Consider the following 13392-nt stretch of genomic DNA (forward strand, 5'->3'; position numbering starts at 1 on the left):
AACTGCTAGGTGATCAAGAGAGCCAAGAGAAAGAAAAAAAAACTAAGGCAGATAGAGATTTAAAGAAAAACCTACATCTCTATCGGCCAGCCCTAAACCCAGCCCACTGCCCTCACCACCTCCTCACAACCCTCCACAAGAAGATAAAGAGGAGGAAGACAAACACAAAGGCTAGGAGGAGCCCAAGAGAGAACAAATCCAAGAAAGGGAAGAGGTTAAACCCAAGAGTGAGGAGACAAAGCCAAACGAATAATACAACACATTTTTGGACCTGCTAGCTGCAGGATACACAGAAGAAGAAGCTGCCACAGTCGCATTCAACTTGGCAAGCACAGGGCCTAAGGAACAAATGCAAAGCATCAGGTTAGTAGAACTAAAAGAGATGGCAACAGATACAATGGCCGCCCTCCAACAACTGGGATGTGGTGATGACAAAGTTAACTGGGTTAAGAGCGCAGTCCATGGCCTCTGAAAGTGAGATGGCAGCTCTCAAGGCCACGAAAGTAAAGATAAAGCTGGAAGTAGACTCTCTACAAGGACAAAGCCAAAGGTAGAAAGAGAGAGAGGCGGAGCTACATGCCAGCCTAGCAAGGGCATTGCAAAGATTCTAGGAAATGAAAAAGGAAAATCAGGCAGCAGCCCAAAGAATGCAAGGAGTTGAAGAAGAATGTAAGCAACTCGGCAAATCGTTGATAGAGGCGGAGTGGGAAAGGGATAACTTGACCCTACAGCTGGCTGAAGAATCTACAGTAGTTGAAGCCATGAGAAATGCCAAAGAAAAAGTGGAGATAGATGAAGAAGCTAGCCAGGATGAGGTCCTTGAGCTCAAGGACCAGCTCAAAGTGAAAGATCAAACCATCCAGAGGTTGCGGACATCTCTTGCCAAAGTCAGAGCTACTAGCTCGACTCACATCACTATGGAAAGCCAAATGTATGAAGAACAGATGCAAGAACTTCAGAAAGAGCTGACTCTAGAGAAGAAGCAAAGATTGATGATGGCAGAAGGGTCTATTATCATGCAAACATGAATGGATTCACAAGAACAAAAAGACATGCAAGAGGAGTTAGAAACTATCAAAAGAAAGCTCGAGGAGACGGAGAAGATCAACACCGAATTGAACGACCTCCTCGTAAATATGGGCGAAGAAGCTGAAACAGAGAAGCAAAAACTCCTAAGGTAGATTGAGGAGCTGAGAGGAGAGCAAGTAGGAGATCAAGAGGGCACAGGGCTAGCAGCAAATGAAGGCATAGATTTAGAAACTGTGGCAGATCCGGTGGACACACCTATGCAAGAGGAAATCCTAGAAGGATTCTCTCAAGAACCACAAGATTTGACACAGGAGGAGGAAGAAAAGCTGCGTAAGGCAATAGAAGTGGAAATCAGAGAGACAAAAAAGGAAGCCTTGGAATGGGAGCAGAGGGTTTTCAAGTCCATGACCATCTAGAAGATTGACGCCAGCAACCTCAGGCGCGAATGGCTTCAACCCTCTTTCCCATATCCTTTGCTGAAATATGAAGCAGCCACCATCAATAAGAGGATTAGAGAAGAGCCGACCGTGCCACTGTACAACGCAGATATCTCCCAACCAGAAGGGGTCTGACAGTTGACTCTCAGCCCAAATAAAGGAAGGCTTGGCTCACAAAGTACCCACAACACCTAATCCATTTGGTAGAGGCACAGAAAATATCAGATACAACCTCAACTTTTGTCCTCTACCAAGGATTAGGACGTGGAAGGCCCAGGAAATATTACAAAGGAGCCAACCCACTTGGATGAATTATCCTAAGCTGTCAAGATTGAAGGCACGTGAGAGAATAAGTGTCCAATACATGGTAAAAACCCTAACGGGTGCCATCAAATTGTTCACTCGCTCACCTGACCTTACGTGCATCATGATGAAGAAAATCTGCAAACAGGCCAGGTGATAGAAAGTATCTTTTTCTTCCAAGATACTTATAGATGTGCCTATGATCTTTCTGGTCAGCCTTCCAAGGAGGTGATACATGCGTTGTATCAAAGGATAATGTTTCTACCATCCTATCACCTCCAGGCCTTTGAAGAAGCGTTCTACACCGGCTTCTTCACAATAAACACTGATATTTTTGGCCCAACAATGATGAGTCTACATGCAAAATACAAATCATTGATCAAGATGCGCAAAACCATACGATGAAGAAGCAGATCAATGGCCATGTCGAGGACGGCATGAGCAAGGAGGGGGGAGTGTTAGAAGCTGGACACACCCCACGGAAACTAACCACTCGGAAGATTATCATTTTCTGTAATTATTCATTTATTGAGGAAACCCAATTTTTCACCTTGTAAATATTGGGGCTTACAGAAGTTTCCAGATTGTATCCCAGTTTTGATAGTTAGATTGAGTAGATGGTTGATTTTGGAACTTTAGGGTATGAGAATTGTAAGGTATTTATACCACTTTTTGACCTTAATGAAAAAACCCCTTTGTTATTTTAAAAAACAAGTTTTGAAGTCTGTGAGTGAGCGTACTGTGTACAAGAGAGAGAGAGAGCTTTATCTTGACGCTACGTGTGCACCGGTGGTTGAAATCGAGTGCGGAGAAGTGCAACGTGTTTCCCCCGCCAAGAGCTAGGCGCCGATACCTACATTGCACGCGTACCATCCGGTTTTGCGAGCTCCTTCTACGAGCTTCATCTGGTGATTGGGTGAGCATACGTTGTCCGAGTTTGCATTGCAGCATATCCACGCGTTCACATTGAGTAGAACTACACATGAGGCACTTTAGATTTTGGAAATGAAGACCTGCAAATTTCGGCTAGAGATCCTACGTGATTTTGCATCGGATGTTTTGGGTTGGGGTTTTGGTTCATAGACCTTAGGGAGAGTGACCTATTGGTGTTAGTAGGGTCTCCTTCAAGTTCTATGATGTTTTGAGATGGTTTGATGGGTGTTCAGCTCTAGACAACGTTGTAGGAAGTTTCCTCTTATGCACTCTTGCATACTGTGACTTAGACAATTGGTAGAGACCTCTGTAGGAATTAGTTAGGAGTCGGTTGAGTGTAGGTTGTCATCTTATGCTTGCTTCCACGCGCCTGCGGGTCGAGCTTCGTCCTTAGTTGAAATTATATGTTAGGTGAGTTCTCGCTGTGCTGATGTCCGTCGCGACGTATCCGTCCAACAACCATAATCTAAAATTAGTACCCAAAAACAAGGTGCAATCTAGAACTACATTGAAATCTCCTTAGACTTGAATACACTCTAGTAATATAGTGAACTCTCCTTAGACTAGGGTACAATTCATTGACACATTTTTGTTCTAAAGCAAGATGCTTTGTCATTACATTGGATTCTCCTTTTAATTGGATACACTCTAGTAATACATGGAAGTCCTCTTAGAGTAGAGTGCACTCCATTCTCTCAAGCTCTGTCATTGCTGATTTGGCATGCATCCACATACTCGTATGTTTGCAGCGTACCTCCATGCCAACCCCACACTGTGCCTCATTGGCAATGAGATTCACCAAACACACACACACACACCTGCAAATTTAGATGGCTTGTAGCTTTCTCTAGTTGACCCCATCCACTTGCTCACTGATTTTTGGCTACAAATAAAGTCCATGATAATCAGGCCCACCAATTGGAGCCCCCCTTTTTGGTCGATGCTCTGAACGGGTCCCACTCCCCATCTTGTGCTAACCTTAATGTCTCACACAAACCGCCGCCAATGGAAAAAAAAAGTCTATCGAAGATGTAGGGGGTGCTTCCCACGGGATCACCCTCATCCCCTTCAAAAACTGCATGTCCTTGTGAAATTGATCGGAGACTATTGTGACCTTTTGTAAACTAGAAATTGAAAGCCACTAAGCGAAGAATGAACAATCACTTTGATTCCTTTCGCGAAGGTAAATATTAATTTCCATACAATTGCTTTCAATTCTGCCACAACAAATGTCACACCTAATGCCTAGATCAGATGCAAGAGTATTTAAAGATTTGTTTAATGGTGAGTACTCTTGCTTGATAAATATGAAATAATTTCTATAGGAGGTCTACTTGCTTCGGTGCATGGATGATCATTTGTGTGCATTATGCAACTCTATCTCTCTTTTCTTGCCTCCAGTATCAAAATTGCTACACAAGAGCATGAGAGCATGTGCATTAGAGATTTTCCATTTTGAATGCATTACAATGTGGGCTTCGTTGGTCAAAGAGTCCTTTTAAAGGACACCACAATGATGCACACTATGAATGAAGGGAACATCTTGTATGTATTTCCATATTATTATGTCAATTTCCAAGTACTTGGTGATGACTTTGTGGGTGTAGGTATTGAAAGGGAGAATGCAATCAATGAGAATATGCTTGAAGTGGGAAGCATTAATTTGCTAAAGTGGCCCATCCAAGAGACAACCATGTTGGATGGGAGCATGCTACAATGCTTTGTTCCTATTGATGGGATGCATACTAGATGTGAGGATGTATCCAATGATGACAATGTTGAGAAAAAACTTGATGGTAGTGTTGATGCCCCTTTGCTAAGGAAGAGACGATACAGTTTCATCAACAAGACTCAATAAGTGCAAGCAACACTAGCTCCTCCTTCACCTTATACCTGAGTCAATTCAAAGGGTTTCATGCATTGGTTTTTGTGAAAAAAAATGTTGTCACTTTGCAGATTGTGATTTGGCGACAAGATTACAACAAGAATTTTGGGGAGAGTCTCAAAAAGCACGCACAAATTATGTATATCATGTTCCGTCTATATGCTATAAAAAAGAAGGCTTGATTGTTTTTCTATAGAGCATGGTATGAGCTACATGGAATACCAAAGACATCATTTTACTGCTACAATGAAAAATTTGAAAACGGTGTGCGCCAATATGTGCATGGTAACACATGTACATTGAGAAGAGGATTTCAACATACTAGTTTAGCAAGAGTACTATTAAATGAATTTGTGGATAAAAACTCTGAGAAGATCCCACATAGAAGCAGAACACTACTAGATGGCTCAAGAGAGATTCAACTAGTGATTTCATCAATTTACAAACAAGTTGACATTTTAAGAGAAATCAACACAACACTGGACCAAATGGTCCATGAGAAGAATCTATATCAATCTTCTTTTGGTAGAATTTGGAACAAAGAGTATCCACATGTCACTTTAACAAAGACAAGTGAGTTCTCTAAGTCCAATGTCTATAGTTCAATCAAGGCAAGGCTAGAAGATAAACCTTTTTTTGAAGAGAGAGCTCTTCCCTTGACAAAAAGAGAAGTTCACATGGCACAACAGAAGAGTTGTAGGCACTTACATTATGCATGGCACACATATTCAAAAACTCAACCACAAAGGTATGTTTGTATAATCCATGATAAGATAGATCAAAATAAGACTACCATTCATAGATTATGCATTGTTCCTAAGGGTGTGGATTCAGGATACAATTTGCAGGTGGCTTTGATAGGTATGATCACTCATGCCCATGGAGAAGGTCATTATGGTCACTTTGTCTTAAATGGTTTGTGGCCAACCATTGGTTCAATTGCTAATTGTTTACATAACTTATAGAGGATAGATAAGCATCCTCTTGGTGATCTGGCAATAAATGAACTACCAAGGAGTACTATCTCTCTACTACATGCTTTGAACTCAAGGAATGCTTTAGACCACCACAACTAGAGTGATGGAAAAGAGCCCATCGTGCAGCCATCACAAGCTACAGAAGCGGAATTGGGGATCAACATTTTGCAAGCTGGCAAAGAACTTGTTACTACAATTGGATAATTGTGCAGAGGAAAACAAAAATCGATACTTATTTTCCTATTTGTCAATGCTTGTTGCAAGGGGTGTTTTCAAAACCATCCAACTAGGATTTTTGATGGTTGGGCATACACATGAGGACATAGATGCCATGTTCAGTAAGTTTTTAGAGAAATTGAGAGTTACACAAACATATACTTTGCCACACTTGATGGATACATTATGAAATAGCTCATCTTCATCCCCCACCCCATTTTTGCTTGAAAATGTCCCCAATTTCAAGCAATATTGTGATGGTTATCTTTGTGATGGACAAGACATACTTGTTGGACATTCCAAAACACTTCCATTCAGGTTTTTTATGCAAGATGAGACACCAATGATGCAATATAAGGCACATGTAGGTGTATCAAGTTGTAGTGGAAGCATTCACCTTTGGAGAACAGACATAGAAAGCAATGATGCAATATAAGGCACGTGTAGGTGTATCAAGTTGTAGTGGAAGCATTCACCTTTGGAGAACAGACATAGAAGGCAATCCAATGTTGCCACATGGAGATCCACCTTTCATGCCAATGGCAGAATATGTCAAGGCTCATGAAGAAGTGATTTTCGGGTTGAAGAACTATATTAAGTTCTGGCAAAATCGAGGAAATGGGTCAAATGTGCCACAGTATTATAGACCTATGATAGATTACTGGAGTAAGGTGATTCAAGAGCTTGGAAAAGCAACCATATCAGAGGGAGGCTTGTATGAAATTTTTTGGCAAACAACTCAGGACTCTTGTCACCTACAATCCACTACAATGAGCTTAGAACAAGGAGCAGAAAGATTCCTAGTCCTTGAAAGAGTTGAATGATCATTTTTGTGGTCCTAACGAGATAGACCAAGGGAAGATTTTGATCCTATGTCTGATGTGCACGAAGGTGACTTTGTTATGCTAGCACCAAGTGACATGGAAATCTATCCAGTTTGTCTTGCAACGGCTTTATCAGACAGTGATAAAGAGTCTACATCACCAAACTACAAAAAAATTTTGATTCAATAGTGGGCACCTTGTGCAAGAAAAAGTGGGATGACAGATACTGAAGCTTACACTAATTGCTGGAAGGGTTTTTGGGCTATGAGCTACAAGGACCCACAAGTGTGGGAAACGGTAGATGCAATTGTTTGGTCATGGATACCCAACAAAGAAGGACCACTTTCTAGAATTAAGATTCTAGAAAGGCATGCTTTAAAAGCTAAAGCAAGTCTTCCTCATGCACATCAACCACACTTGGATCAAAATTTGGATATGGCATCAAATTTGGATTAGAGTATGCCAAGCTTCTATTGTGACTGTAAGAGTCAATTTTGTAAACAAGATCTCTAGTTGTATCAACCTTTATTTCTTTTATTTAATTAAGAGAGTTTCATTAGGAACACTAGTAATAACTTTGAACCACTTGAAATCAAATATAAAAATATCAAACTTCTTACAGATAATCTTCAAGATGTATTGGATGTAGCCCAAGTATTCAAGCTAGCTAGTCTCTATGTTCTCATCATTGGCACTACTCCGACTTTCTTGGATGAAGCTTGCTCTAACCCCACTGTTGAAGGTGATCCTTTGTTTGTCTATCCGTTTCACTCTAAATTTTCTTCCATGCGACCACAAAGCTCCATATTTGTGATACTACACCAGAAAAACTAAATGAATTTAAAGTTACTAAAGTAATGTGGTCATGTGGATCTGCAAAAAGAAGTTTTGAAAACATTTATATTCAAATCACAACCCCTAGAAAAATTCTCTTCTTATTTAGTATAATCAACACTCTGTTCCTCTTTGCCTCCAAGATTGTTGCATCTAGCTAGGAAATTCGGATAATTTTTTAAGATGGTCTGAAAAAGAAAGGTTTTTAGTGGCACAATTGTGCTTGAATTGCAAGCGATCTATCAAGCATTGTTGCTTTTTACCTTTATACCTCTCTAGCCACTTTTTTATGACTTTTGAGTTGAGAAGACAAAATCTCATAACCTTTTCTCGCATTGTGAAATCCATCTTCCTAATGATGACTTGTCCCTATGGCTCGTCCTTTGTCATCTTGATGTTAACCTCAATAGTCTAAATTTGTGGCATCTCTGGATTAATTGAATCCAAGAATTCACTGATGAGAACAAGAGGATCTTGCACAAGCCATCCTTCAACCATGATACCCTTGGGGTGAGCCCTTTGACGAACGAACCCCTTTAACACTAGGTTGGTAACCTAACAGGACATAAAAGTGTCCTTTGCAGGGTTTAAGAAAAACTTTACAATTCCTAGAAGATGACTCCATTCACAAAACCCTTCATTGAGCACATTCACAATACCCATGTGCTTTTGGAAAAATTATAAGTATGGTAAAATGTACAATCCAATGGGAGAACCGAGCTCTCAAAGTAAGTGCATTTGAACAAACAGCAAAAAACAGGGAATCTTATTAGTACATCACTTGGTATTCTAAAATAAAAATTGGTCTAGCCATTCTGACATTTTTCTAGGGATCTACAATATTATAGATTTCAAATAAATGAGTGCTCACTACCTCAAAAATTCTACTAGATGGTTTACATTTTACTCCAAATTAGCATGTTTTTTAGACAGTTTGGGGTGTATGCACATGTCGGGCTACAAATACCTAAATGAGAGTTCAATTTAGTATACCATCCACTTCATGAGAACTATAACTCTTTCCTAGATGTCATCGACACAAAGAAGCCAATTATTTGCCTTTTACATTCATAATGAGAAGGAGATTATTCACGACATTCTATTTCCCAACTACAAAACACTGTAATACTAGTAGGTTATATTGCAGAGGAAAAAAATTGGAGGCTTGTATCAAGCTCTAATGATAAGGTATATATAATACACAATGAAAAAGAGATGGCATGAAAATAATATGCACAATAGCAATTAAAAAACATTATAGAACAAAGTATTTTCTTCCTCAAAGATAAAGAAATCTCTTAGTAGAGCCGTTCAAAGTAACACAAAGATAACATGTCAAGGCCCCAACCTATAACCAAAAACAAATGCTTCCATCTCAACATGCATAACCTGTTGGTATTACCACCACACTTCCACAAACTTGAACATACCACTCTTCAACCAACGTAAGTTACAATGAACATAGTCGCAAGGATAGATAGACCTAATGAACAATAGCATACAACCATTTGGGAAAGAACCATATGTACATTGGCCAAAATAGTAGCCATAATAAGCATTCTAACATCTTCAAAACTATTCATTGCATTGTAATATAGCCCTACCCATAACAAGGCAACAATGCCATAATAACCATAACTTGGCACATGTTCCAATTCCATGTTTCAACAAAAACATAAAAGACGACAAAAATACAAGGCAAGATAAAGACCAAGATGACTAATATATACCTAGATGAATCCAAGAAAAGATCAAATTCACCTATAACAAAAAAGTGCAGCTATAAGCTCATGGTTGTGAACCACAAGACGATATAACCCTTTAGCTACATCATGCATAGTATCCACAAATACTACCACGCATGAACATATACTCCCACACGCACACACCCCACACGCACGCACCCATGAGCATACACCCATACGAAACTCTGCGAACCAAGTTTCTGTCATTTGCTCTAGAGATGAAGGGTAGATTTGGCCATGATCAAGCCTAGCACAAAACAAAAGCATTAGATAGAAATAATTAAACCAACAAAGATAAAATTGATAGGGCTATTCACCTATCAACAGGTCGCATTAGATAGAAAGAATTAAACCAAAAAAGATGAAGTTGATAGGGCTATGCACCAAGACGACTAAAGCCATAATAACCATAGGCTAGCACATGTTGCAATTCCATGTTCAAAATACATGGCAAGATAAATTACCATCTCAATACATACGCATAAAGCACCTCACAAACTTGATGCAAAGATATACATGGTGAAACACACTTCACAAGGCAAAGACATGAAGAAACCTAATCACCAAGTCTGGCACAATTTAGAATCCCTTCCATAACCAAGCATGTCATGAGCCTGATGCAAAAACAGCAATGCAAAGCACAATTTCAAGTGACAAAATACTTGACAAAATGCCTCATATAGGTGATACATAATATCCATGTCACACTAAAACTCGCCAAAATGTCTATCATCACTATCTGCTACCACTACAATCAAAACACAATCTTCCATGTAATAGTTTCTTTAGCCACTACATGTGTATCCGCTGCTACCAAAAGGAAGGTATAAGTCACTGCCTGCAGGATACCATAAACATGACGCAAAGGTGAGAAGGCTTATGATGCCATAACCATATCACAAGTGGGAAAAAACCATGATGATGCATCCATACAAGCAAGAAGAAAGCTAATACAAAAGGTTTTTGCGTAATAGACATACCTAACAAAACCTAGCCATGATAAGAAGCCAGCCATAAACAAAAACCAACCATCGCCGAACACCAGCCATGAACAAAAACTAGGATTTTGCAGCAAAAACTAGCCAATAGCTTGAAACCTGCAAACCCTTTCCTCCAAACAAACAAAAAAAGGAGTCAATGAGCAAAAAACCTGTTCTGTAGCAAAATACACCAGCATTCTGCAGCAAAAACCAACATTTTACATCAAAAACCAGCCAATAGCATCCCACCTGCAAAAGCTTTCCTGCAAACAAACAAAAAAGGGAGTCAATGAGCACAAAAACCAGCCATGTATGAAAAAAATACCTACACATAAAGAGAGAGTGATACAGAGAAGTTACATAAGGGCGGATGACGTCGTCTAGAGACTCTTGAGCGCCCATCATAAAGAAAGTCGATAACAACCCTTTCATGGAATTTCTTGAAGAAAGGGTCAGCACACATAACCTTTTGACACTTACCACACCCCCAAATGGTGTGTGATGGCTTTGAGCTATCAACCTCCTTATGCTCCGAAAGAAGCTTCTTTCGCTTAGCTGAACAAACGACACAGTACTTGCTGGCTACATCATGCAAACGGATAGGAAAGTGACCATTGTATGCATCCTCAACAACTAGCCTCTTGCATACATAAGGCCGAAATGCATTGTCCACCAACTGCTCATGCATATGGAGCATAAAGTCAAATCTACACACATCCTTTTTGCCATACATTTCCTTCCATATAATCCAGAAATTTGTAAAAACAAAATCCATGAGACCCCAAAAACCTGCATGCCACCACTTAAAACCGTGCATTGTACTTTGCAAGCTATAGCCACTACCAAGAACCATGCTATCAAAGACATCACAACCAGCCTTGCATGCATTATATTTCACGGCAAGTGCCGGACATGAGAAAGGCAATCTCTTATCACCAACCAAGCGCAACACCTCACCTTTTTGCACACCATAGCAATTAGAAGCAAAAAGAATCTCTTTTTTGTCCATCCAAGAACAAGCAACAAGACCTTACTTCTTACAATAAGAAAACCGACAAGCACCCCGTGCTCTCTAACCCAAATGCAACATTTGGGTGGCAGGAAAGTGCTTCCTATTACATACATAAGTGCCGGTGCCACCTTGACCTTCACTTCTTAGGTGCTCCAAAAGCTTCACAGATGTGAAATACCTATCAAAGAATACATGGTGCCCTTTTCTTGGCAATGTCTTCACCAAATTTGCAACAACATAAAAAGACAATTCAGTACATGGCATCTTGTCATAGATTTGAAATGCAAAATTATACCCCGTGGCGGAGTCACATAGATTCCAAACCTGGATACCAAATTTATGAGGCTTTTTGGGATTGTAAACTCTGCATGGATTCAATTTACACTTAGAATGAATTATGCATTCATCCACAGTCACACATTGACCTAAATTATAATGCTTTTGAAAAGTGTAATTCAACCTCTCCTCTAGCTAAAGCAATTGCCATAACCTGTGCTCTCTAGTTCCCCGAGGTGGTCTTTGTGCATTGTCCCGTAAATGCAAAAACCTTTTGATTTGCTAGAATGTAGTTTGACTCATCTTTTCACCAAAATTAGGAAATAGAAGGGAGCCTCTTACCTCATCTTTCCAATAATGTTGCTTTGACGGCATGTAGTGTAGTGCCATGCCCAAAGCTACACCCATGAAGCGTAGGAAAGAATGCGATCTACTGGAGCCCATCTTCGCATGGAGTCATGCAACCGGCCACACCTTTGCCTCTCTTTCTCGGCATATGCATTAGTCTCACTAATAACATGATCAACAAGGTCAAGTGGAAAGAGCATCAAAAACAAATGAAAATCACAAAATTCACGTGGCATATGTCCCAAGTCTGGTCCCTTGACACCATTGAAAGGTGGAAGAGCCCGAAATGTACCATGTGGCTCTTGCTCTAATTCATCACCACTCTTCCACTGTGGAGGAATCACATCAACAAAATGTGCATCTCCATCAGGAGAGTCATCAAGTACAGGACCCTCGGCTTCCAATATTTCATTGTCACCACATTCAAACCCCTCACCTTCTGATGCATGCTCATTATCACTTTCATTATCATTAGCAACATCAAATTGGCTGCTTGAAGGGCCAGGTCTGCCCCCTGCATGAGAAGGCTTACATTTTCTAGGTCGGCCACCACATGCAGATTTACTATATTCGGGTGATACATTTTCAGGTGTGCCATTTGCAGGCATGCATGATGCTTTTGGTCTACCCCGCTTATGTGATTTAGGTGGTCTTCCAGGACGCCTACCAAGTGGGGTTGGGTCAAGTGGAGTCTCTTCAGCCTCTTCTTCAACATGCGTTATGTTCTCTTCCCCCCCAACAAGCGGGGCATCAAAATCATTTGCAGCCCCCAAATTACGTTTTGATAGCATAGGTGCATGACTTGATTCGCCAACTCCAAATGAAGAAGGTGGAGGTGTAGATTCTTGTCTTACCTCACAGTTTCTTTGAGGAGAATGCACCCGTTGAGAGCTCCGCACAACAAATTCTGCAACATCATCCCATGAAGCTGAATAATCCTTTGAATCCCCCTCAAATCGGCAAGAGAACTTCTGCTTTTGAACTGAGTATTTTCGCAGGACACCAAAAAAGAAGACCTCTGTATGCTTTTCTCCAAATTCTTGCTCATCCCATGATGCCCCAAACCAAACTACCAAGACTTGCAAGAGTGCACCTTCTTGGGCTTGAAGAAATTGTGGGTAGCATCCAGCGCGTCTGCAACCAACTTCCCCTGCAGCATAATGCCTCTGATTTGACGCCATCTACGTTGCAAAATTCGGCAGCTCCAAGAGGGGAAAAATCCGTTTTTGCGAGACCCCGCTCAAGGGCTCACTCAATTTTGGGTTTTGGGGCTTTGACCCTCAACCCTTGGATCCCCTCTTCAACCTACGGTCAAGATCTACCCCCAATTTAGAGCCTAGGCATGCGCATGGAAGCATTTTTCTTGCACGACATGCCATGGACAATTGGCCAATTGTCATAAAATCCATCAATTGTATTATTCATTGAGTTAATTACCCAACCTTGCTGGCATGCAACCGGTTTGAAATTAAAATTTCCAAGTTTTTTTCAAGTCTTTTGAGAAATTTGAGGATTGGTCCCATGTACTGGTCCTATTTATATTTTTAGAATTAATTCGGGCAAAATTGCGAGTTAACAAGACATAAAAGTGTC

At 40.5% G+C, this 13392-nt stretch overlaps 1 pseudogene; it reads right to left on the reverse strand.

Moving 5' to 3' along the window:
* Positions 1–10241: 10241 nt before the first annotated feature.
* On the reverse strand, positions 10242–12980 carry LOC147422521 (uncharacterized; annotated as a pseudogene).
* Positions 12981–13392: the final 412 nt, after the last annotated feature.

This window comes from Adiantum capillus-veneris, chromosome 27 (assembly GCF_014529385.1).
Source record: "Adiantum capillus-veneris isolate H3 chromosome 27, ASM1452938v2, whole genome shotgun sequence".
In the NCBI taxonomy this organism is placed as follows: domain Eukaryota; kingdom Viridiplantae; phylum Streptophyta; class Polypodiopsida; order Polypodiales; family Pteridaceae; genus Adiantum; species Adiantum capillus-veneris.